This window comes from Erpetoichthys calabaricus, chromosome 10, assembly GCF_900747795.2.
Source record: "Erpetoichthys calabaricus chromosome 10, fErpCal1.3, whole genome shotgun sequence".
Classification (NCBI taxonomy): Eukaryota; Metazoa; Chordata; class Cladistia; order Polypteriformes; family Polypteridae; genus Erpetoichthys; species Erpetoichthys calabaricus.
In genome coordinates this window covers 112,346,412-112,368,962 of record NC_041403.2, presented here as the reverse complement: position 1 = coordinate 112,368,962, position 22,551 = coordinate 112,346,412, and the positions used below count along the sequence as shown (strand labels likewise).

Sequence of the window (22,551 nt, the reverse complement as noted above, 5' to 3'; positions counted from 1 at the left end):
CGGTAACTGTCATTTGCCATCCCAAATCCTAACACATTAAACTTCAGGATATCGCTAAAATCTTACTTTATCAAATTCCTGCATGTCACACAGAACACCACTACTGTTTTTGGGGCAACACAAAAATGTCAAATTTCTGCTGCCTAGAGAAAGTGAAGTTATTGAACAAACGTTCTGTTGGTGAACAGAAGCTTCACTTCACCGTGCCTTTTTCCTTAGTGACTTTGGGTAACCCTATCCTGGTTTATTTCAGAGTAGAGTATTATATTTGAATGACAATAAAATGCTGCATTGTATCCAGCAGAGGGTGCCAATTTCATTGAGATCAGGCTCTTTTAACAATAGTTACGTAATAGTGTGTACAGTGCAACTTCGAAACTAAAGAATATTTCTGCAAAACTAAAGGAAAGATTGTACTTACATTTTTTTTATTTTAAATGTTGATTCCTTACTCACTCCAGTAAGATCAACTGAAAAAAATCTTTTTTAAAAAACGGTAATTCTTTCAGATTTTTTCTTTGAGTGGTTTATAATGAAGCAGACATTGTCAGCAGAGAGCAAGATGGAGTGCAGTGTAGAAGAGTGTAGCAACGTATGACAATGGTTTCTGTTTTGAAGGAGACTTCACTAGTTGCCAGGCTTCTAAAATTTCTTGGAAATCCCTCTATTACTATTTAATCTTTTTAGAGTTCTATAACCTAGACCAGGGGTGTGAGCAACATCAGCCCTGAAGGACCACAATGGCAGCTGGTTTTTGTTCCAACTCAGTTTCTTAATGAGATGTCAATTATTGGTGATGAAGTGCTCATTCCTTAAAAACGTTTTTTATGCTTCGTTTTAGTTGTCTGTCTTGTTAACACTTGCCACCTTTATTAGCTTATTTTGGTCTTAAACAGCAGCATTCTTTGTTTTTATTTGCTCCCTATTAGCAATAAGATGCAAATGTCAAAAGAACCAGCAGTTCTCCATCTAACTTGTTTTCATTTACGTTTGTCCATATTCATCATGAACTATTTCCATCCATTATCCAACCCGCTATATTCTAACTACAGGGTCACGGGGGTCTGCTGGAGCCAATCCCAGCCAACATAGGGTGCAAGGGAGGAAACAAACCCACCGCAGTGCGCGCACACACACACCCACACACCAAGCACAATTTAGAATCGCCAATGCACCTAACCTGCATGTCTTTGGATTGTGGGAGGAAACCGGAGTATCCGGAGGAAACCCACGCAGACACGGGGAGAACATGCAAACTCCACGCAGGGAGGACCCGGGAAGCGAACCCAGGTCTCCTAACTGCGAGGCAGCAGCGCTACCCACTACGCCACTGTGCCTGGCGTATGAACTATTTGGTTTGATAAAATATTTGGAAGGAAATTGAAGAGGAAAAAGTTAAAATGACTGAGAATTACTCTTCTGCTATAGGCTTCCAATAATTTGGATGATATCTTTGGAAAGAAAAAAAAATAGATATAAGGATAACCTGACATGGCTGATTTAAAACACTAACATATCATGAAAGTAAATCAGATATCTTATTGGCAAGGATTGGTTTCTAATTAAGCAACTGGACTGATGACGCTCACCTCTGACCTAGACCCATCACATCAGTTAAAGACATATTTTGTTTTCTTGTTCCTGTTTCCATAGATTGTCTAGAATCATCTAGTATTTATTTGGCAGAATTGTTGTTTCTGTACAAAGATGGCAGTGTTTACAACCCATAACAACATTTCATCATAGCACCAATATAATCATTATTTTCACATTTAGAAACTATACTGACATCTGAAAAAATAGTAATCCAAATTATAGCAATTTGTATAATTTAGTATAATTTGTATTGATGTAGTTTCTTCCAATAATGTATTGAAGTGACTGCATCAACTTTTGTAATGTTTTTCAATTAGAATATAAACGCCTTTCATACCTGACTGTTCCACATCTGTGGAAAGTGGTAATTAATTTCAAGCAGCAGTCATGCTTAACCTCCTCCCTGTAAGCCATATCATTATTGCTGCTGAATAAGCACACAGTTTTAGGTAGGAAGTTCCCAATTTATCATTCATCATTAGATATTTTAGGAACAGGAAATAGACATGCAGCAAGTTTTCACATCCAGGCATCATGATGCACTTATTATAAAATAAAAATTGCGGTCAACTGTTTCCTTTCATATGACAGACTATAAGCTTAGTTGTATATACACTGTGTGTAGAGGCAAAGATTAATTTCTTTATTGGCAACACTATAAGTTCAGCAGACACAGTGAATGCTTCTTTCTGATTATTAAACTGTTTTATAATTACTGAAGTTGTATGAATTTGGATTTCTTTGTAAGCTGTCTAAAGACATCTGATTATTACCATCATTCAAGGTACTTTCTGGGACAGTCCCATTGTGGCCACCTATATTGGGTCTAGGCCAAGACATAGGGCAGTTTTATGTTGTGTGTGTATATATTTTAGGGAATTGTGTTTTTGTTAAAGAATTTCCTCATTATGTAACATGTATTTAAAACTGGTGCTTTCTGTAGTTTTATGCACATGTATTGTTTTTAAATGTAATGTCTATGGGCTTTTATGTAGTGCACTTGGGATTACACCTGTCGTGGATACAACAATGGGCACTTAAAATATATCATCTGTGGGAAGGAATAGTATCTCTCTATTATAAAAAAAAATCTTGGTGGAAGGGAGACCAGGGAGATGAGACGTGATCTTCTCAGAAGACACTTAAAAGACCTGCGAGATGAAAGAGATTGGCCTTAAACATGAGACTTGGTGCCAAGAGATTGCAATTTGACGTCCTGCGAGAGACACTGTAACGTCACACGAGACAAGGCAGTGAGACAACATTTAAAACAAGTTCACGGACATCTAACCAAGCAGTTGTTGGAATGCTTTTGGTAGTCCGACATCATGTGCTCCCAGCTCTTAAAACAACGACTTGCAGAACACGCAGCTTGCCAGCAGCAGCAGTTGGAAGCCAGCAGATGATTCGACTGCAACTCCTTAGCATGTGTTCAGCCGCCACCCCCCCTTCACAACACGAGTAGCAGAGACACGAAGTGGCAAAAGGACAGCTGCTGTACAGGGTTTTAAATGATCGACGCGCAGTGCGACAAACATAACAGGCAGCTCGTCAGCAGCAAGGCAACATGATCCGACTGCATCTCCTTAGCATGCGTTCAGCCGCCCCTCCTTCACAACGTGAGCAGCGTTATACGTCCTGCGAGAAAGAGATTTAACCACAGCCGGGGCCGGAAATAAAGGACAAGTATTGTTTTTACAAAAGTTTTAAAGTAAAACTGAAAATAATGCATATGTATCAATTCCCATTGTATATCTGTTAAACCAAACCCAGGGGTGGGCGAGCGAAGCCCCCTAGTCTTCTACAAAACAAACCTGCAATCTCAAAGGATTAGAGAAGAAATCAATTATATCCTTGAAATAGCTGATAGTGGTACTAGATCTCCTACTTGAAATCTTTTTAAACAAGAATAATTTTCCAAGCAGAATTTAACTACAAAAGAAACAGAGCCATTACTTCTTAAATCTAACAATTGTTATTGCGAACATCCAAATACATAAAGGAGAAGATCAGTAGACAATAATATAAATGAACATGGTGGTTAACAAGAAAGACTACTGAACACAGAGAGATAAAGAGATTTAGAAAGTACTTAAACCCCTTCACTTCTGTACAAGGGTGGCGCAGTGGTGGCACTGCTGCCTCGCAGTTAGGGTTCGCTTCCCGGGTCCTACCTGCGTGAAGTTTGCTTGTTCTCCCCGTGTCTGCGTGGGTTTCCTTCGGGTGCTCCGGTTTCCTCCCACAGTCCAAAGACATGCAGGTTAGGTGCATTGGTAATCCTAAATTGTCCTTAGTGTGTGTATGTGTGTGTGTGTGTGTGTGTGTGTGTGTGCGCGCGCCCTGTGGTGGGCTGGTGCTCTGCCCAGGGTTTGTTCCTGCCTTGCGCCCTGGGATTGGCTCCAGCAGACCCCCATGACCCTGTGTTAGGATATAGCGGGTTGGATAATGACTGACTGACTGACTGACTTTCTGTACACTTTACTACATTGTAGATTTAACTTTAAATAGGTAAATGTTCCATTTTTGCACATTAGTCTACACTCAATAACCTATAATGACAAAGTGAAAATATGTTTTCAGAAAGGTCTGCAAATTTATTAAAAATCAAAAACTAAAATTTCTCATTTATACAGGTATTCGGACCGTTTGCTATTGCACTCCAAATTGTGGCCAGGGGCAACCGGTTTGCTTTAATTATCCTTGAGACATGACTAGAACTTAACTGGAGTCCACCTGTGACAAACTTAATTGACTGGACACGGTTTTGGAAAGCACAGATGTCAGTATCTAACTCCCATAATCCATAGTGCAAATCAAGACAAAATCCAAGCTATTAAGCCTGATGACCTGTCTGTAGACCACAGCGAGAAAACTGTGGTGAGACAAAGATAGGTATAAAACCATTTCTAAAACTTTGAGTTTTCCCAGGAGCACAGTGGAATTATTGTGAAAACTGGAAATATTGTGAAATAACTTTGACATGAAAGAAGTTTGGAACCACCAGAATTTTTCCTAGATTAGGGCTTCTGGCCAAACTGAGTAACCAAGCAAGAAAAGTCTTGGCCCGGGGTTGTGACCAAGACCACAATGGTCATTCTAACAGAGTTTCAGAAGTCCTCTGCTGAGATAGCAAAACTTGTGAGAAGCGCTTCTTCAGTCAGGCATTCAGGGTTATGGCATTCATGGAGCCTGTATTTGTAACTTTAATAGTGTGTTCACTGGTTGTATAATGCCCTTTCTGTAATTTTCATATACACGAGGGGATACCCAAAAATAACATTAAAAAAAAAAAGTTTTAATAATTTTTACTTACTTAAACTTTAGTCTTCTTCAAAGAGTACTCTCCATGCGAATGAATGCACTTGTCCCATGTTTTTCTCACTGGTGGAAACATTTTTGGAATTTCTGAAGAGGAACATTGTCCAATGCCTGTAGCAATTTTTCTTTGACTTCCTCCACAGTACAAAAATGCTTTCCTTTGAGTTATTTTTTCATATGCCGGAATAAGAAAAAGTCATATGGAACAAGTGACATTTCCCCTTGTTTGAACCACGAAAACTGCTCATAGACCTGTGTTTTACTTAAAGCTTCCTCTTTAAAAGCAGCTTCAAGCATTACTACAGTTTCAGTTGCTGTCTTCCCTAAGAGAAAACAAAATTTAACACAGACTCGCTGTTCTTTATGATCACCCATCACAAAAATCGCAGAACACGTTTAATAAGCACCAAGAAAAACTGACACGGAATGGCGTATAGTTTACTGTCAAATAAATGCAAAGAGTACACGACACGTGTTTCACCCTCATTCTGGGCTCATCAGGTGTACACACTCCACTGCACTCCCTCTCGGGAATCGAACCTCGGACGTCAGCGCCAGAGGCGATGCCCCTAACATTGCGCCATGGCGTGTGGTTCGTTTATTTGACAGCATGTAGATCGGGGTAATTACATTCACGGTATTCGTAGTCTGTGTCACAATCTGATTGTATGGGTGGTTACCTAAACTATTTCAACCATTCTATGATCTGCTCCTCACAAACTGAGGGCACCGTGGCGGATGTTAGCAGATTGCTGACCAACCACAAGCGTTACCTGGTAGGTAACCACCCATACAATCAGATTGTGACACAGACTACGAATGCCGTGAATTATATATATATATATATATATATATATATATATATATATATATATATATTAAGAAGGGTTTTGCCTTTGGGATCACGTACTGGCTGATGCCACGGTAAATGATAGAGGACAAGAGTGCGTAAGCGGGCACCCTGGTCCCCAATGATATACAATAAAACTTGGGAAGAATCCCACCCCACCATGCTCAAGTCAGTGAGTAAGCGATGTTCTATACTATTTGAAATTGCAAAAAATCAGATTCTCACTTAGAGGATCTATCCAAAACGTTTTTAACATATGACTGAATCTAATCAATAACATTTTAGAATAGGCATTTATATTGCGGAAAACGATACCCTTATTTCCTTGCTCCTTTTATAGAGTAGTTTCAGTTGCTGGGTCCTGTCTCTTTCTCATGGGTGGGGGTCGAATTTTGTTTTGTTAAATTTTGACTTGACTGTATGGAATGCTATTTGTTTCTAATTAACATCAATAAAAAGAAAAAAAAAGAAAAACTTGGACACTAGAGGTCGCCTTTTGACCAGGTTGAGTATCTGGCTAACCTTCAGACCAACACGAATAGTGAAGGTGGAGTGGTGAGTGAGTGTTATCCTTTATTCTAAATAGCTTTTTGATTTTTATTTTCCCTAATCAATAAAAAGTGAGAAGGAGGAAGTACATTAGTTTTTTTTTGTAGTTTTTTTTTCTCCTTGTTTATTGCCTTTGGGAAGGAGGATACATTTCCTTTTGTGTAAACAGTATTTTTGAGTAAGAGTTTATAATTATTTTTCTTTTTCTTTCCTTTCCTGATTTTTGGTTGGTACAGAAGGAAGGGAATAGACTGTATTTTTGTAAATATTTTCTGCTTGTTGTCTTTATTATTTTTTGCTCTGTGTGTGTGCCAGTAGGACTGGATCTTATTTAATAACACTACATTACTTTAATTTGGCAATTTAAATTTTGCTTCTTTTTGTTTGAAGCATATGCAATTAACTTTTGTAAATGTGTGTGTCTCTCTGCTGTCACTGTCGATACGTTCGGTCCATGAACTACAAGTGCCCACCCAAAGTGTAGCATGGTGCCATTTCCCACTACACAGGGTTTTACAAGATCTGTCTGGAGACAGGAGTGCTTCATTGTGTTGAGACCTTTGAAAGGAAAAGAGCCAACATAATCTAGGCAAGAAGGGAGAGACGTATGCGAGGCACAGCATCTGCTGAGATTTTTCCCTGCAGTATCTGCAAAAAATGCTGTGGTTCACGGACCAGCCGTCATTCTCACATAAGGACACATTCTGACACTGAGCCTGTTTGACTGCTCCTCCATCGGATCAACAGTAGAATCCATACATTTATACATAACATGTATAGTCTCCGTAATGTGCGAACATTAGTATTAAATAATAAGAAAGATACAGTTGTGAGGCTGTGTAAAACTACAGAGTTCTGTTATTGTTCGATTTGTGAATTGCTTAAAGCAAAATAGTATGTTTCAAAAGCAAATACATAAGCTTAATGGTATTATTTTCTAGAAAATCAGACTCAGACTGAAAAATCATTTTTTGTTATTGGTGGGATGCCGTGCAGAAGGAATGAGTAGTGTGTGTTAAATAGTCATATTTCCTTTCATAGAAAGACGTTGAAATGGGTCATCCTGAAGTTTCAAGCCATTATTATAAGAATTCCATTAGTAATTGATAATATATCTTTATTTTGCTTTGCTATCATGAGACTACATTAAACCACTGTATACCGAATAAAAATAAATTGCAGATTGCAAGTATGTGGTCTTGATTCTTAATTTCCAGCATCACTACTACATTCAGGGTTTCTCGCATACATCTTCAGTACCAGCCAGAGTGCTGAATGGTTAACCCCACCCAACAACCTCATCTTTGGTGATTATAATGGTCCTGATGTGCACCATGTCAAAGGGTGTGGGAGGTTTTTACTTTTAGATTTGTAACTGCAATTATCAGTAAACAAAACAAACATTCATAATATGGTTAGTTGCCAAACAGGTAACAGCACTTGATCGAATAAGGGGCATTGCTTTCATATTGTTTTAACCTTAATGAAACTTTTAGAACTACACCATGCTTTCTGTGACATGTAAAAAAAAATAATGGCAACTATGGCTAGAAAATGAAACCTCTGTAACTTTTCATTGAAGGGAGATTGTGAAGGTGAATGTGGCAGGGAACTCACTCACCGAGAAAGTTCAGACTGCTATTAAAACGTCATTAAATCCATCCATCCATCCTCTTCCGCTTATCCGAGGTCGCGGGGGCAGCAGCTTGAGCAGAGATGCCCAGACTTCCCTCTCCCTGGCCACTTCTTCTAGCTCTTCCGGGAGAATCCCGAGGCGTTCCCAGGCCAGCCGGGAGACGTAGTCCCTCCAGCGTGTCCTGAGTCTTCCCTGGGGCCTCCTCCCAGTTGGACGTGCCCGGAACACCTCACCAGGGAGGCGTCCAGGAGGCATCCTGATCAGATGCCCGAGCCACCTCATCTGACTCCTCTCGATGCGGAGGAGCAGCGGCTCTACTCTGAGCCCCTCCCGGATGACTGACCTTCTCACCCTATCTTTAAGGGAGAGCCCAGACACCCTACGGAGGAAACTCATTTCAGCCGCTTGTATTCGCGATCTCGTTCTTTCGGTCACTACCCATAGCTTATGACCATGGTCTCGGATTTGGAGGTGCTGATTCCCATCCCAGCCGCTTCACACTCAGCTGCAAACCGATCCAGAGAGAGCTGAAGATCACGGCCAGATGAAGCAAACAGGAGAACATCATCTGCAAAAAGCAGTGACCCAATCCTGAGTCCACCAAACCGGACCCCCTCAACACCCTGGCTGCGCCTAGAAATTCTGTCCATAAAAGTTATGAACAGAATCGGTGACAAAGGGCAGCCCTGGTGGAGTCCAACTCTCACTGTAAACGGGTCCGACTTACTGCCGGCAATGCGGACCAAGCTCTGACACCGGTTGTACAGGGACCGAACAGCCCTTATCAGGGGGTCCGGTACCTCATACTCCCGGAGCACCCCCCACAGGATTCCCCGAGGGACATGGTCGAACGCCTTTTCCAAGTCCACAAAACACATGTAGACTGGTTGGGCGAACTCCCATGCACCCTCCAGGACTCTAAGGGTGTAGAGCTGGTCCACTGTTCCGTGACCAGGACGAAAACCACAATGTTCCTCCTGAATCCGAGATTCGACTATCCGACGGACCCTCCTCTCCAGAACCCCCGAATAGACTTTTCCAGGGAGGCTGAGGAGTGTGATCCCTCTGTAGTTGGAACACACCCTCCAGTCCCCCTTCTTAAAGAGGGGGACCACCACCCCGGTCTGCCAATCCAGAGGCACTGTCCCTGATGTCCATGCGATGTTGCAGAGACGTGTCAACCAAGACAGCCCTACAACATCCAGAGCCTTGAGGAATTCCAGGCGTATCTCATCCACCCTCGGGGCCCTGCCACCAAGGAGTTTTCTGACCACCTCGGTGACCTCAGTCCCAGAGATGGGGGAGTCCACCTCCGAGTCCCCAGGCTCTGCTTCCTCATTGGAAAGCATGTTAGTGGGATTGAGGAGGTCTTCGAAGTACTCCCCCCACCGACCCACAACGTCCCGAGTCGAGGTCAGCAGCGCACCATCCCCACCCATATACGGTGTTGACACTACACTGCTTCCCCCTCATGAGACGCCGAACGGTGGACCAGAATCTCCTCGAAGCCATCTGAAAGTCGTTCTCCATGGCCTCCCCAAACTCCTCCTATGCCCGAGTTTTTGCCTCAGCAACCACCGAAGCCGCATTCCGCTTGGCCTACTGGTACCTATTAGCTGCCTCCAGAGTCCCACAGGACAAAAAGGACCAGTAGGACTCCTTCTTCAGCTTGACAGTATCCCTCACGGCCAGTGTCCACCAATGGGTTCGGTGATTGCCGCCACGATAGGCACCAACCACCTTATGGCCACAGCTCCAGTCAGCCGCCTCAACAATAGAGGCACGGAACATGGCCCATTCGGACTCAATGTCCCCCACCTCCCTCAGGACATGGTCGAAGTTCTGCCGGAGGTGGGAGTTGAAGCTGCTTCTGACAGGGGACTCTGCCAGACATTCCCAGCAGACCCTCACAACACGTTTGGGCCTACCAGGCCTGACTGGCATCCTCCCCCACCATCGAAGCCAACTTACCATCAGGAGGTGATCAGTTGACAGCTCCGCCCCTCTCTTCACCCGAGTGTCCAACAACGCGACCACAAAGTCGATCATCGAACTGAGGCCTAGGGTGTCCTGGTGCCAAGTGCACATATGAACACCACTATGCTTGAACATGGTGTTTGTTATGGACAATCCATGACGAGTACAGAAGTCCAATAACAAAACACCACTCGGGTTCAGATCAGGGGGGCCATTCCTCCCAATCACGCCCTTCCAGGTCTCACTGTCATTGCCCACGTGAGCATTGAAGTCTCCCAGCAGTACGAGGGAGTCCCCAGAAGGTATGCCCTCTAGCACCCCCTCCAGGGACTCCAAAAAGGGTGGGTACTCTGAACTGCTGTTCGGTGCATACGCACAAACAACAGTTAGGACCCATCCCCCCACCCGAAGGCGTAGGGAGGCTACCCTCTCGTCCACCGGGGTAAACCCCAATGTACAGGCTCCAAGTCGGTGGGCAATAAGTATACACACACCCGCTCGGTGCCTCTCACCGGGGGCAACTCCAGAGTGGTAGAGAGTCCAGCCCCTCTCAAGGAGATTGGTTCCAGAGTCCAAGCTGTACGTTGAGGTGAGCCCGACTATATCTAGCCGGAACCTCTCAACCTCACGCACAAGCTCAGGCTCCTTCCCCTTCAGAGAGGTGACATTCCATGTCCCAAGAGCCAGCTTCTGTAGCCAAGGGTCGGACCGCCAAGGTCCCCACCTTCGGCCACCACCCAACTCACACTGCACCTGACCTCCTTGGCCCCTCCCATAGGTGGTGAGCCCATGGGAAGAGGGACCCACATTGCCTCTTCGGGCTGTGCCCGGCCGAGCCCCATGGGTGCAAGCCCGGCCACCAGGCGCTTGCCACTGAGCCCCATTAAATGTAGCCTTGAAAATTATAGGTAAGGACAACTGTTGTTGAAAAAAGCTTTGGCCATAGAGTAGTTTGAGGTCCAAGGTTAGCCAAGAAATCAAAGCCACACCAAAGTGTAAAGTATTTTTATCCTGTATATTTTAATCAAAATGTTATATATTTGAAATAAAGGGAACTTTGTAATGAATGAATGTTTATAATGGTACAGAGTGAAGTTTGTCTTTAACTTTTCGAGCACATCGTTATTCTTACTGGAGTGTTTATTACTCCATAAGGGTTTTTATTCCCCGGAGTCTATTTCTGTCATTATTTTTCGTTTTTTTATCTTGACATATTGAAAATGGTAGATTTATTGTAATATTTAGTTTCTTTGAAGGGTGACATTGTTTTTTCATTTGTTTATCATTTCTAGGACATTGTGAGGTAGGGTCAAACAGAATTGTGAAGTGCAGCATGTGACAGCAATGGATCGAAGGTATAAAGAGCAGTGGCAAGCAATCTCTGGTGGTCAAAAGATTGGGGACAATGGCAAACGTTCTACCTTCTGCTCTTTTTGCTGATTTAATCTTTGGTTTTTGACACAGTATTCTGAATATTCACAACTAAAATTGTGTGCTTTGCTTTGGTTTTAATGTCTTGGTTATTAGTTCACTTTCTGATTACTGACTATGTCTGTCTACTCAACTACATTTCAAAGACTCCCGATCTTTTTTCTAGAATGTTGACAATTTCCACCTTTGAAACCAAAACCAAAAAATTGTGACAAAGATAAGATTCTACTGTATTAAAAAACCTTACGGAATATTAAACACTCCAGAAAGAATAACAAATAGATCGTTTTATAGACTATGATAAAAAATAACTACTGTATATGGACAGTATGGCTCCATAAAATCATGTGTAGCAGCAAGGCACAGCACGACATAATGAATAAGCTTTGTTTTAAAGTATCGTTGCTTTGTGCTGTTCCAGCACTGTGTATATTTTTAAAACATACTTTTTTCATTAAAGTTGTAGAATGTTATAATGAATAACTGGAATGTGTAGTTAGTTTCACATTTTAACAACACAACAATTTTTAAAGATGTTTTGTCATCGTCATTTGCTGGCTCAATTTAATATATTTCCAAAAAATGAAACAAAAATTTTTCACTTGGCTTTTAGAAGCATTATTTTCCCTTGGGAAGCGTAGTGGAAAGAAATTAGTATCTCGTGCTTCCGACTTGCTGAATTTAAACCTTTGACATTTCAGATTCATTGGAAAGCATGCTGGGAGTCTCCACATTAAATGGTAAGAATTATTTTGTTTCCCCAATATCAATGACAATATCTTAAGCACTGACATTTGTCATTATTTTTTAATCTTGTGCTATTAGAAGAAGTCATTTTTTTCCACTTAACATTTGAATTAAAAATGTAAACGGCAGAAAATATGCATGACTGCACTTTAATGCACTTGAATATGCAGTCCTTATTCTGTTGATATGGCACAGAGCAGGAGTGCTAAAGTTTGAGCCGCAGAGGTTGCTGGACTTTGCTCCAGTTTTTTAGTAATTTCAGCTGATGCAACTATTGCTGAAGCAACATTTTTGTGCTTCCTGTCAGTTAACTAACTTCTTAAGATTCTGAACTGTTAATTGCTTCATTTTGTATAAGTTCACTGCTTTTAATTGCTTCATTTATTTTTAGACTGCATCCAGTTAACACAAATGACAAAGGAACCAGCAGCTCGCAATCTAATTTGGTTCCACCTTCACTATACTTGTGTTTATTCATATGTATTGTAATCAAACATTTTGAAAGAAATGTAAGACTAAAAAGTGAAACACTGAGAATTACTTGAATGAACCATTTGGGTGATATTTTCTGAAAATAAAAATCTGCAGCATAAGAATGTGATGTGGCAGAATGAAAGCACTCGCACACAGTAAAATTAAACAATGAGTTCCATTATTGGAAAGGATTAGCTTCTAATTAAGCAATTTGATGGGAGCACAAAACATGCAGCCACTATGACTCCCTGGGACCAAACCTGAATGCCCCCTGCCATTGAGTGTAAAGTTTCCATTTAGCACTAAGCAGCCTGATATACAGTATGCTACCAATCAAGACAAGACATAAAATGTTGCCTGCATAACAGAGATCTGCTTGTTGTATTTTTGACCTGGTCTAAGAAAAATGCAAGCCTTATAAGTGTTTAATTTCTGGTCATATAAGATATCTGCTGAATTTATGGAACGTGAAAGCAACAGTTTTCATAAGGAAAACTGATTCTCTGGCATGCATTTTGTCACTGATTCATACAATTTCATCAGGCAGGGCTGACATGCTTCCATACTGTCTGTTACTAAGCAGCTTGAAGTGAATATTCAGAGGTTGTTTTCAGAAACTGATGAAAATGTGTGAGGCTGTTTACAGTGTCAGGCTTATATCATAGAGTAGAATGGTCAGAAGATGTTTGGCAGTCACATGGCCTGAGAGTCTAGAATTGTGCAGTGTCTGATTTTGTCTGATTCTTTTTTTTTTTTTTAATATCTGACCTTAGACTCCCCAGAGGTTTTTTTTTTTTCTCCAGGAAAGCTGCTCACTAGAGTTTGTTTTGCTCTCCATTGTCATCTGGTCATATGTGAAATATGATTTTAATGGACTTATGATGTTAGGATCTATTTATATTAATCAGTATAATTTGTTTTATTTTATGTTTGTCTTAATCTGTATTTTTTTGTGTATATCAGGTAAATTGTGTAATTTGTAATATATATACAGCAGGGAAAAAAAGTATTGACGCATCAACAATTTTTTCAGTAATACTAGGGGGCTTCTTGCCAACTGCCCGCCCCCCCAAGGCCTAGCACTACGAGCCAGCCACTTCACATCTCTGCCACTCGCGTATGTGGATTTCACTTTCACCGAAAAACAAATCTTTTAATTCTTGCGGATACTTCTCTTCGTTGGGTAGAAACATTACTTTTCCCTGATGGCAGCACGAATTAGACAATCTACAAATCTCCGACTTAAAGTTTAAATCTGAACAATATATTTGATCTCTTTTTGCTGTTCCGTTATTTCACCGAGTAATACTTTCCGTTTGTTTGCGCTAATGCGATCTTTACTATCATTTTTTTGAGACTTGAATTTTAGTACTTTCATTATCTCAGACCTGCTCTGCATGTATATCGCGCCAATTCTGAATTCTTTACGATGTTCTACTTTGTCATCTACTCTTTGTCTGTTGTTTCCGGCCCTGGACGTGGTTAAATCCCTTGGCACAAAGTCTCGTCTCGCGGGACGTGAAAGAATCTCTCTGAAAAAGTCACGTCTCATCCCAGGATTTTTTTTATTATAATAGAGAGATATTTCTAATGCAGCTATTGACATGAAATTTTCACCAGATGTCAGTAATCCACACATACTTTTTCCCTGTGTCATTCCACTTTATTACACATAACTTAATTTATGGACTTATTTGTTTTGACTTTTTTTGTATGTGTGGATTACTTGGTTTGTTACCAATGTCTGGTGAAAATTTCATGTCAAATAGAAATATATTCACTGTGAAAAACGTTGTTGCGTTCAATACTTATTTTCCCCACTGAATTTTAACTATGAGTTTGTTATAGCAGTGTGAGTTTGTACTCAGTTTAGAGCACTACACAAATATAAATTGACTTGACTTGATTATAGACCACCTTGCCTTTTACATTTATTTTTACAGTTGTTTTTTGATGTTGCTTTTTCCTGATGAGGGTCGTAGTGGCCATAAGCCAATCTGGACAGACCAGGTCACCCTGTCCTCAACAACTTTTTTTCAGCAATTCCTGAGGATTTCCCAAGCACTGCCAGGCGAACTGAGCAGTATAATTGCCCAAGGTATGTCTTGGTTCTTCCTCTGGAGCTTTTCCCAGTGAGCCCAACAGAGCTTACATGCCCAAACCATCTTAAATGGCTTCTCTTGACATCCAGAGAACCAGATGTTCTACTCCAAGGTCCTCACCGTATCACAGAGTGATTCCGTGAACTCTATGCAGGGACTTCGTTCCAGGCAGTTGTACTCAGTGTCATTCTTTCAGTCACTGTCCAGAGGTTACAACCGCAAGTGAGAATGGGGCTGTAGACAAAAAAGTAAAGCTTTGTCTAAATGTTGGGGTGATCTTCACCACCACTATTGCATTAGTTATTGTCATGATCAACTCGATGCTTGTTTACATGAAGGATACAAGCCTGCAAAAAATTATAACATATGACTCGTAGGTGCTATTTCTCTTCCCAAATGAATCGTACTCGGCTGCAGACCACTTTAGTGCATGCCTGAAATCGCAGTCTGATGGGGCCAAGAGTAAAATATTATCCATAAATAGCAGAGACATAACCCTTAAATTCCTAGACAAGTCTGTTTGTTCATGTCTTGACTGTCAAAGTCTTGAATTTTGAGGGAGACAAGCTGTACACCCATATTTTATGTCAACAGCAAGCATGCAAACAAATTATTTTATAAAACATTGATCTGTTTAATTGGAATGTAATTGTTTCTACATTTAGAGATTGAGTAATGTAAAATGTATCTTTTTGTTTAAAATGTGTGCTTTTGTGCTCTTCTAAATAACAGACATCAAACTTATATTTCAGATGTTCTGTATGCATTGCAAATGTCAATCAAATATGACAGTAAAAATTACATTTATTATTCATGCATTTTAATTGTTTTCCATTACTTCAGTATCTATATTCTGCTTACAGAAAGTGTAAACAAATCACAGTGTAACTTTGTTATTTATGTGAAAAATTGCTATAGCCATTGAACATACAATTGACGTTAGGGTAAGAGCAGAACTTGAGTTAAAATGACACCGAATCAGAGTTGTGTTTAATATCACCAACAGCTATGGTGGTGCATTTAAACCAACTAGTAAATTCTTTTTAAAATTCTTCTCTAACATTTATTTACATGGTGGTTGGTGGTAGTTAAGCAACCCAGCCTCCATTTTGGAGCCGGTCCCAGCCCTGGATAAATGGAGAGGGTTGATGTCAAGAAAAGCACCCAGCCGTGAAAATCATGCAGAAACCCCTTATGGTAGTCAAGCCACCAGTTCTGCAGCTTCAATTTGGACTCTCTCCCTTACCAAAGACAAATATTTGCAGTCATGTGTAAGTTTGCTTAAAGTGAGAGTGCTTCATTCTATACCAGAAATATGGGCGTGCAAGTATAGAAGTCAGCAGCTGATGCAGTAGGAATAGCTTTGACAGGGGCAAGTTACAGAGAAATGGAAAAGGCAGGGCAGTGTGGAGTGCTGCAAAGAGGCAAGGAAAATGTTCTGAGCTCTTCCTAATTAAAAACAAATTTACTAGTCAAATTAATGGCAATGCTGAAGCTGGTGTCAACATAAACACAGCCCTAAGCTTCAACTATACATTCAATGACTCAAGGCTAATTCAGAGGCAAGAGAACAGAGAAGAAGCATCCGTTAGTTGTTCTACCACACTTTCACTGTCTGAGTTTTGCAGGTCTGTCCAGTAGATACTCTGTCCAGCTAAACCAGCTTAGCATTAAGAAGTGCTCAGTTGACAGATCATTACCTCCTCTTACCTCTTGTCCAGTACACATTGCCTCAGATCACATGACACCTCAGAATCAATTCAATTCCATGTTTTTTTGCATAGCAGTCTTTATAGAGTGCAGGCTTGGTGCAATGTAACAAGTTTAGAAGTAAATGTAATTAACAAGTTTACAAAAGACCTACCAGATAAGCTCTTGTGCAAGAGCTGGGGTAGATCCAGTAGTCACTTTCCATGTTAGACCAAGTGTCATAAGTATAAGGGCAAGCTGTCAATTCTGCAATTCAGATTTAAAGAGTTAGGTGCCAAGCTGAGCTGCAAAACTGACAAGGTAGCCATCTGTGAAGTTCTGCCTGTGCCACATATCAGTACAGGCAAGACTGAGGAGATTAGAAGGTTTACCACACGACTCAGATCTTGCTGGAGGATAGAAGGGCATAGGTTTATGGAGCATTGGAAGTCCTTCTAGAATAGATGAAACCTTTTCTGCCATGACAGGTTACATTTGAACCATAGGGGCACCAATGTATTCAAGAGGCATATGAGTAATTAGTCGAGGATTGTTTAAACTTGGAGACCCTGGGCATGGAGTTCACATGAGGGGATAAACACTAGTATAATAACAATTATGTATACAGTAATCCCTCGCTATATCGCGCTTCAACTTTCGCGGCTTCACTCTATCGCGGATTTTATATGTAAGCATATTTAAATATATATCGCAGGTTTTTTGCTGGTTCGCGGATTTCTGCGGACAATTGGTCTTTTAATTTCTGGTACATGCTTCCTCAGTTGGTTTGCCCAGTTGATTTCATACAAGGGACGCTATTGGCAGATGGCTGAGAAGCTACCCAACCAGAGCGCGTATTACGTATTAAATAAAACTCCTCAAATATATTGTGAGCACGGGGGCTGTTCGCACCCCTAGAGGATATGGCCGCTCCTCAAAAAACTCTGAAAGATTACCTTCACATTGCTGCCATCCTTGCTGGGCTTACATGTGGCTGCTTTGTCAAGCGATATGCTTCCCGCACGGTGCTTCGCATACTTAAAAGATCAAACAGCACGTATTGATTTTTGATTGTTTACTTTTCTCTCTCTCTTGCTCTGACATTCTCTGCTCCTGACGGAGGGGTTGTGAGCAGGGGGGCTGTTCACACCCCTAGACGATACGGACGCTCGTCTAAAAATGCTGAAAGATTACCTTCACGTTGCTCCCTTCTGTGCAGCTGCTTTGTCAAGCGACATGCTTCCCGCACGGTGCTTCGCATACTTAAAAGCTTGAACGGGACGTATTGATTTTTGATTGTTTGTTTTTCTCTGTCTCTCTCACTCTCTCTCTGGAACGCAACCCCCACGATAGAGGAGGGATTACTGTAGTAACTTAATTTCTAGCCCAAAGTTAAAGTATGAAAGCAAAATAAGTAATTCAGTAAAAAATTTGCTTACTCTAACTTTTTGGTATTTGGTACATGTCAGGAAAATTAAAAAAAAAAAAAAAAAAACGTGATTTGGAGTTGTATGTAGCCGAATAACAGAAACCTGACTAAATAACAGAGATGAGTATAACATAAATGGAAGGGTAAGCAAACAGAAAAGGAGGTTGCCATTTATGTAAAACATAATTTAAATACACGTCTTCTTCAATTGGATGATGACCCACATCACAGTGAAGACATCTGGATTCAACTAGAAAGCATTATGGATAGATTCCTTATTTTAACAATGTGTTACAAAGCAGGTAGTACGTTTAATGTCCATCTTTTTTATAATAATAAAAAGACTAGTGAAGAGGGAGTTATTATAGTCAAGGGGATGTTTGTTATTCAAATATTAAATGGGCTAACCTTCCAAAGAGTGAAGTACAAGAGCTGTAGATTTTTGAGATAATCAATGATTATTATTATTTATTTTTTTAACACCAATGAGAGGTGAAACTTGTCCAGATTTAATTTTTTTTTTATAATAACCAGAATAAAATTCAGAGTATAAAGGTGATTGAATCATTAGGGTCAGGTAACCATAGTATAATGCATTTCACAGTATTTTGGTAGAGCACAGAAGGAAAAATTAGAAAATTAACTTTATTGGGGAAAATTTTGAACAGATATGGCAAAGTCTGAACGCGATAAACTGGGATAAGCTTTTAAATGAAGAAACAGACAAGTAGCAGTGGAACATGTTTAAAAACATTTTGCTTATGATGCAGGGCAAGTTCATTACAAACTGTGTAAGCAGTCAGAAATGAAGGTAAACTCTACGGTGGGTAAATAAGGGGATAAAAAAGAAGCTGTAAAGGGAAAAAAACCCAGCTGTGTAAGTAATATAAGACTAATAACTCCAGTTCTAATCATAGGGTGTACGAGTAACCACTGAAAAGTATACTAAGGAATCTAAAAGGTATTTAGAGAGAAATACTGCAGGAGAGCGTAAAGCTGACCCTAAGACATTCTTTCAGTATTGTAGTAGTGAAATAACAGTCACAAGGAGGAGGTGACTTGTCTCAGGAATAGGAAAAGGGAATTAAAACATACAGACTGTAAACTTGCATTTTTTTTTGTAGTTTTCAAATATGAAGAAGTGGTTAACATCCCAGCAGTAACAGGAAATGCTAAGGAGGTACTTTGTGATTTAGAAATTGTAGATGAAATAGACTGAAATCAAAACAATCATCAGGACCAGCTAACAATTATCCTATAGTACTTATGGAGGTTGGTAAGTACATATCCTAGAATCCTATTTTTCAAAAGTCACTGTGCACAGGGGAAATTTCCTAATGACTACAAAATAGCAAATGTCATCCTGTCATATACAAAAGGAGATTGGGTAAATCCACATAACTATAGCCCAGTAAGCTTAATGTGCCTCACAGGTAAATTAATGGAAGGAGTTATTAATTAAAAGATTGAGCATCACATCGCTAGAACAGGAATGTTTGTCAGCATGAATTCAAATGGTGTTTTAGTTATATGCTGAAATTCTGTAAGGAAGCAACAAGGGCTGTCCAGGGTTTATTTCTTCTGCCTTGTGCCCTTTAATAGCTGGGGTAGTCTTAGGCACTCCAGTCTGGGTTAAGCCAGTTACAAAATGACATGACATTAGAAAGTTTTTCTTCACATGAGGAGCTTTGGACCAGATTAATACATCTCTGAGTAGTTTGGTAGAGAGTAGAACTTTAGTGGCCCTTAAAACTCAACTTAATGTTATTTGGAGAAGTTAGGTGGATAGGTTTGGCAGGTTTTGTTAGACCGGATCTTAAATTAACATTAAGGCCATCCACTAATTCCCTGGCACAAACTTTAGATGTAAAGCACCAAGCCAGAGGCTTACAGGTATCTCTAAATCTGCTCGGGGCCTTTCCTGCACAGCAGCCACTCTGGTAAGTAGAAAAGAAATCACCCTTGATTTGAGGAGTCTGGTTCCAGAGACAATGCTGTCCTTGCTACACTTTTTCAAGGTCCAGGGTGAATAGCATGTCTGAGATATCTTACCGATGCATTCACCAAACTGAATAAACTCAGCTTATTACTACGAGTCACATATCCTGAGCATGTACAACGAGCTACTGGATTGTGGGGAGAGATGGGAGTTGTTTCCCACTGATTTGTGTTCCTCTTACTACCACCTGACACACACAGAACTTTGGAAGTGAAAAAGGGCCAAACACGTGTGTCCAAGCTCAACAGTAGCAAAATTCATGCTTTAGTGACACTGACTGGGCTATTCACAGGATATACCTAGCCAGTCGGCGGTTTGAGAGGGTGTGTAAGAGGAGATATAGTTCTATGATTCATGTCTGGCCAACCTCCAGACGGTTTTACAGGAAAGCCCCAAGCCCAGTCTGTTTATTTTTGTGTCTCACCTCGTATAAGCTGACTGACAGTCAGTATGGAGAAGCTGTGTGCGTGGTAAAGATGCTCTACTCCACTCCGTTTGCACTGCTGTTGACTTCTTTTCAAATCTTACACTTGGGCCAGGTGATATGAACTTAAATTGGTAATGTGAATATTTTGACACAAATTACGATATTCAGTACTTCTCAATATGTTCTCAAAAATACATTCTTCTTCTTCTTTCGGGCTGCTCCCATTAGGGGTTGCCACAGCGGATCATCTTCTTCCATATCTTTCTGTCCTCTGCATCTTGTTCTGTTACTCCCATCACCTGCATGTCCTCTTTCACCACTTCCATAAACCTTCGCTTAGCCCTTCCTCTTTTCCTCTTCCCTGGCAGCTCTATCCTTAGCATCCTTCTCCCAATATACCCAGCATCTCTCCTCTGCACATGTCCAAACCAACACAATCTCACCTCTCTGACTTTGTTTCCCAACCATCCAACTTGAGCTGACCCTCTAATGTACTCATTTCTAATCCTATCCATCCTCGTCACACCCAATGCAAATCTTAGCACCTTTAACTCTGCTACCTCCAGCTCTGTCTCCTGCTTTCTGGTCAGTGCCACCGTCTCCAACCCATATAACATAGCTGGTCTCACTACCGTCCTGTAGACCTTCCCTTTCACTCTTGCTGATATCCATCTGTCACACATCACTCCTGACACTCTTCTCCACCCATTCCACACTGCCTGCACTCTCTTTTCCACCTCTCTTCCACAATCCCCATTACTCTGTTCTGTTGATCCCAAGTATTTAAACTCATACACCTTCACCAACTCTCCTCCCTGCATCCTCACCATTCCACTGACCTCCCTCTTATTCACACACATGTATTCTATCTTGTTCCTACTGACCTTCATTCCTCTCCTCTCTAGAGCATATCTCCACCTCTCCAGGGTTTCCTCAACCTGCTCCCTACTATCGCTACAGATCACAATGTCATCAGCAAACATCATAGTCCACGGGGACTCCTGTCTAATCTCGTCTGTCAACCTGTCCATCACCATTACAAATAAGAAAGGGCTCAGAGCCAATCCCTGATGTAATCCCATCTCCACGTTGAATGCATCCGTTGCTCCTACCGCAGACCTCACCACTGTCACACTTCCCTCGTATATATCCTGTACAACTCTTACGTACTTCTCTGCCACTCCCGACTTCCTCATTCAATACCACAGCTCCTCTCGAGGCACCCTGTCATATGCTTTCTCCAGGTCCACAAAGACGCAATGCAACTCCTTCTGGCCTTCTCTAAACTTCTCCATCAACATCCTCAGAGCAAACATCGCATCTGTGGTGCTCTTTCTTGGCGAGAAATGTTCTCAAAAACACATTAAAGAATATCAGCGCCATATAGACAGAGCCCAAAACTTAGCATATTTTCTCACACAAGTAATATGAGATATTTGGAAATGAAAACATTTATACACGTATATATGCAAATGATTTCAATACGGAGTCTAAAACCTGGTATATTTTCTAACAATAATAATATTGAAATATCAGCAATGTAACAATTTCATGAGTAACTGTGTCAAAAAAAAAACGTTATTTATTTAATTTTTTTTTTCAGTCATTTTTGTTTCTAGCGTTTTGTATCTCCTCTTCTTATTTTTTAGCCTGCCTTGCTGGCATTTGTGTCTGCCAGTGAGTAAACATGGCGCTGTGTCTCTTTCACTCTTTTTGACTGTTTTATACTGTATAAGGAAAGACAAAACTCCCGTTTTATTACCATCCTAGTCACTGATTATAATACATGCTCACATGCACACCTATATCACACACACACTGTTCAGACGTCACACTTCTGGTGTGAGTATTGGAGTACCGAGATTTTGATGGCTCAGGTTAAGTGGGTGAAAGTTTATATTGCTCTGTGGTTACTCACTGCCATTGTTATTTTCTTCCACTTGCTGAACAGCAAACTTTTTATGGAACTTTGCTTAGTGGGGAACCCATTTTGATGGGGCAGCAGGAGGAGGGCATGTTGCAGATCTTGCACCTGCCTGAATGGATTCTGTCTTTAGATGTTGTACAGCTTGAACTGTCATCCCAGGTAAAACCAAACAGTTTGTAAATAGCAGCTCTAATCCTACCCGGGATGATCGAACAGTTTTTGGAAGTGGCTTAAAATAAGTTCCTATGTGCTACAGTTTGTTCATTTCAGGTTTCTGGCAATTGTGGCATATAGTTAATATTTCCAAACAGAAAACTGTAAAATCAAGTATTATACTAACTCAAAAAAGCAATTCATTTTCAAAGATTCATTCTCACTCCTGGTCAACATGAACCATAAG

At 40.8% G+C, this 22,551-nt stretch overlaps 1 protein-coding gene across 5 annotated transcripts in view; it reads left to right on the top strand.

Moving 5' to 3' along the window:
- The window catches only part of stau1 (staufen double-stranded RNA binding protein 1), an 814,059-nt gene that overhangs the window by 119,857 nt on the left and 671,651 nt on the right, over positions 1-22,551 (top strand). The window contains exon 17 of one of the 5 annotated variants that reach the window (XR_003717528.2): positions 12,059-12,097. The exons of 3 other annotated variants lie outside the window; for them this stretch is intronic. The gene's annotated coding sequence lies outside the window, so the exon portion shown is untranslated. Of the gene's footprint in view, positions 1-11,218; positions 11,238-12,058; positions 12,098-22,551 lie in introns of those variants that run through there. One more of the 5 variants, XM_051932846.1, reaches the window with a different exon arrangement.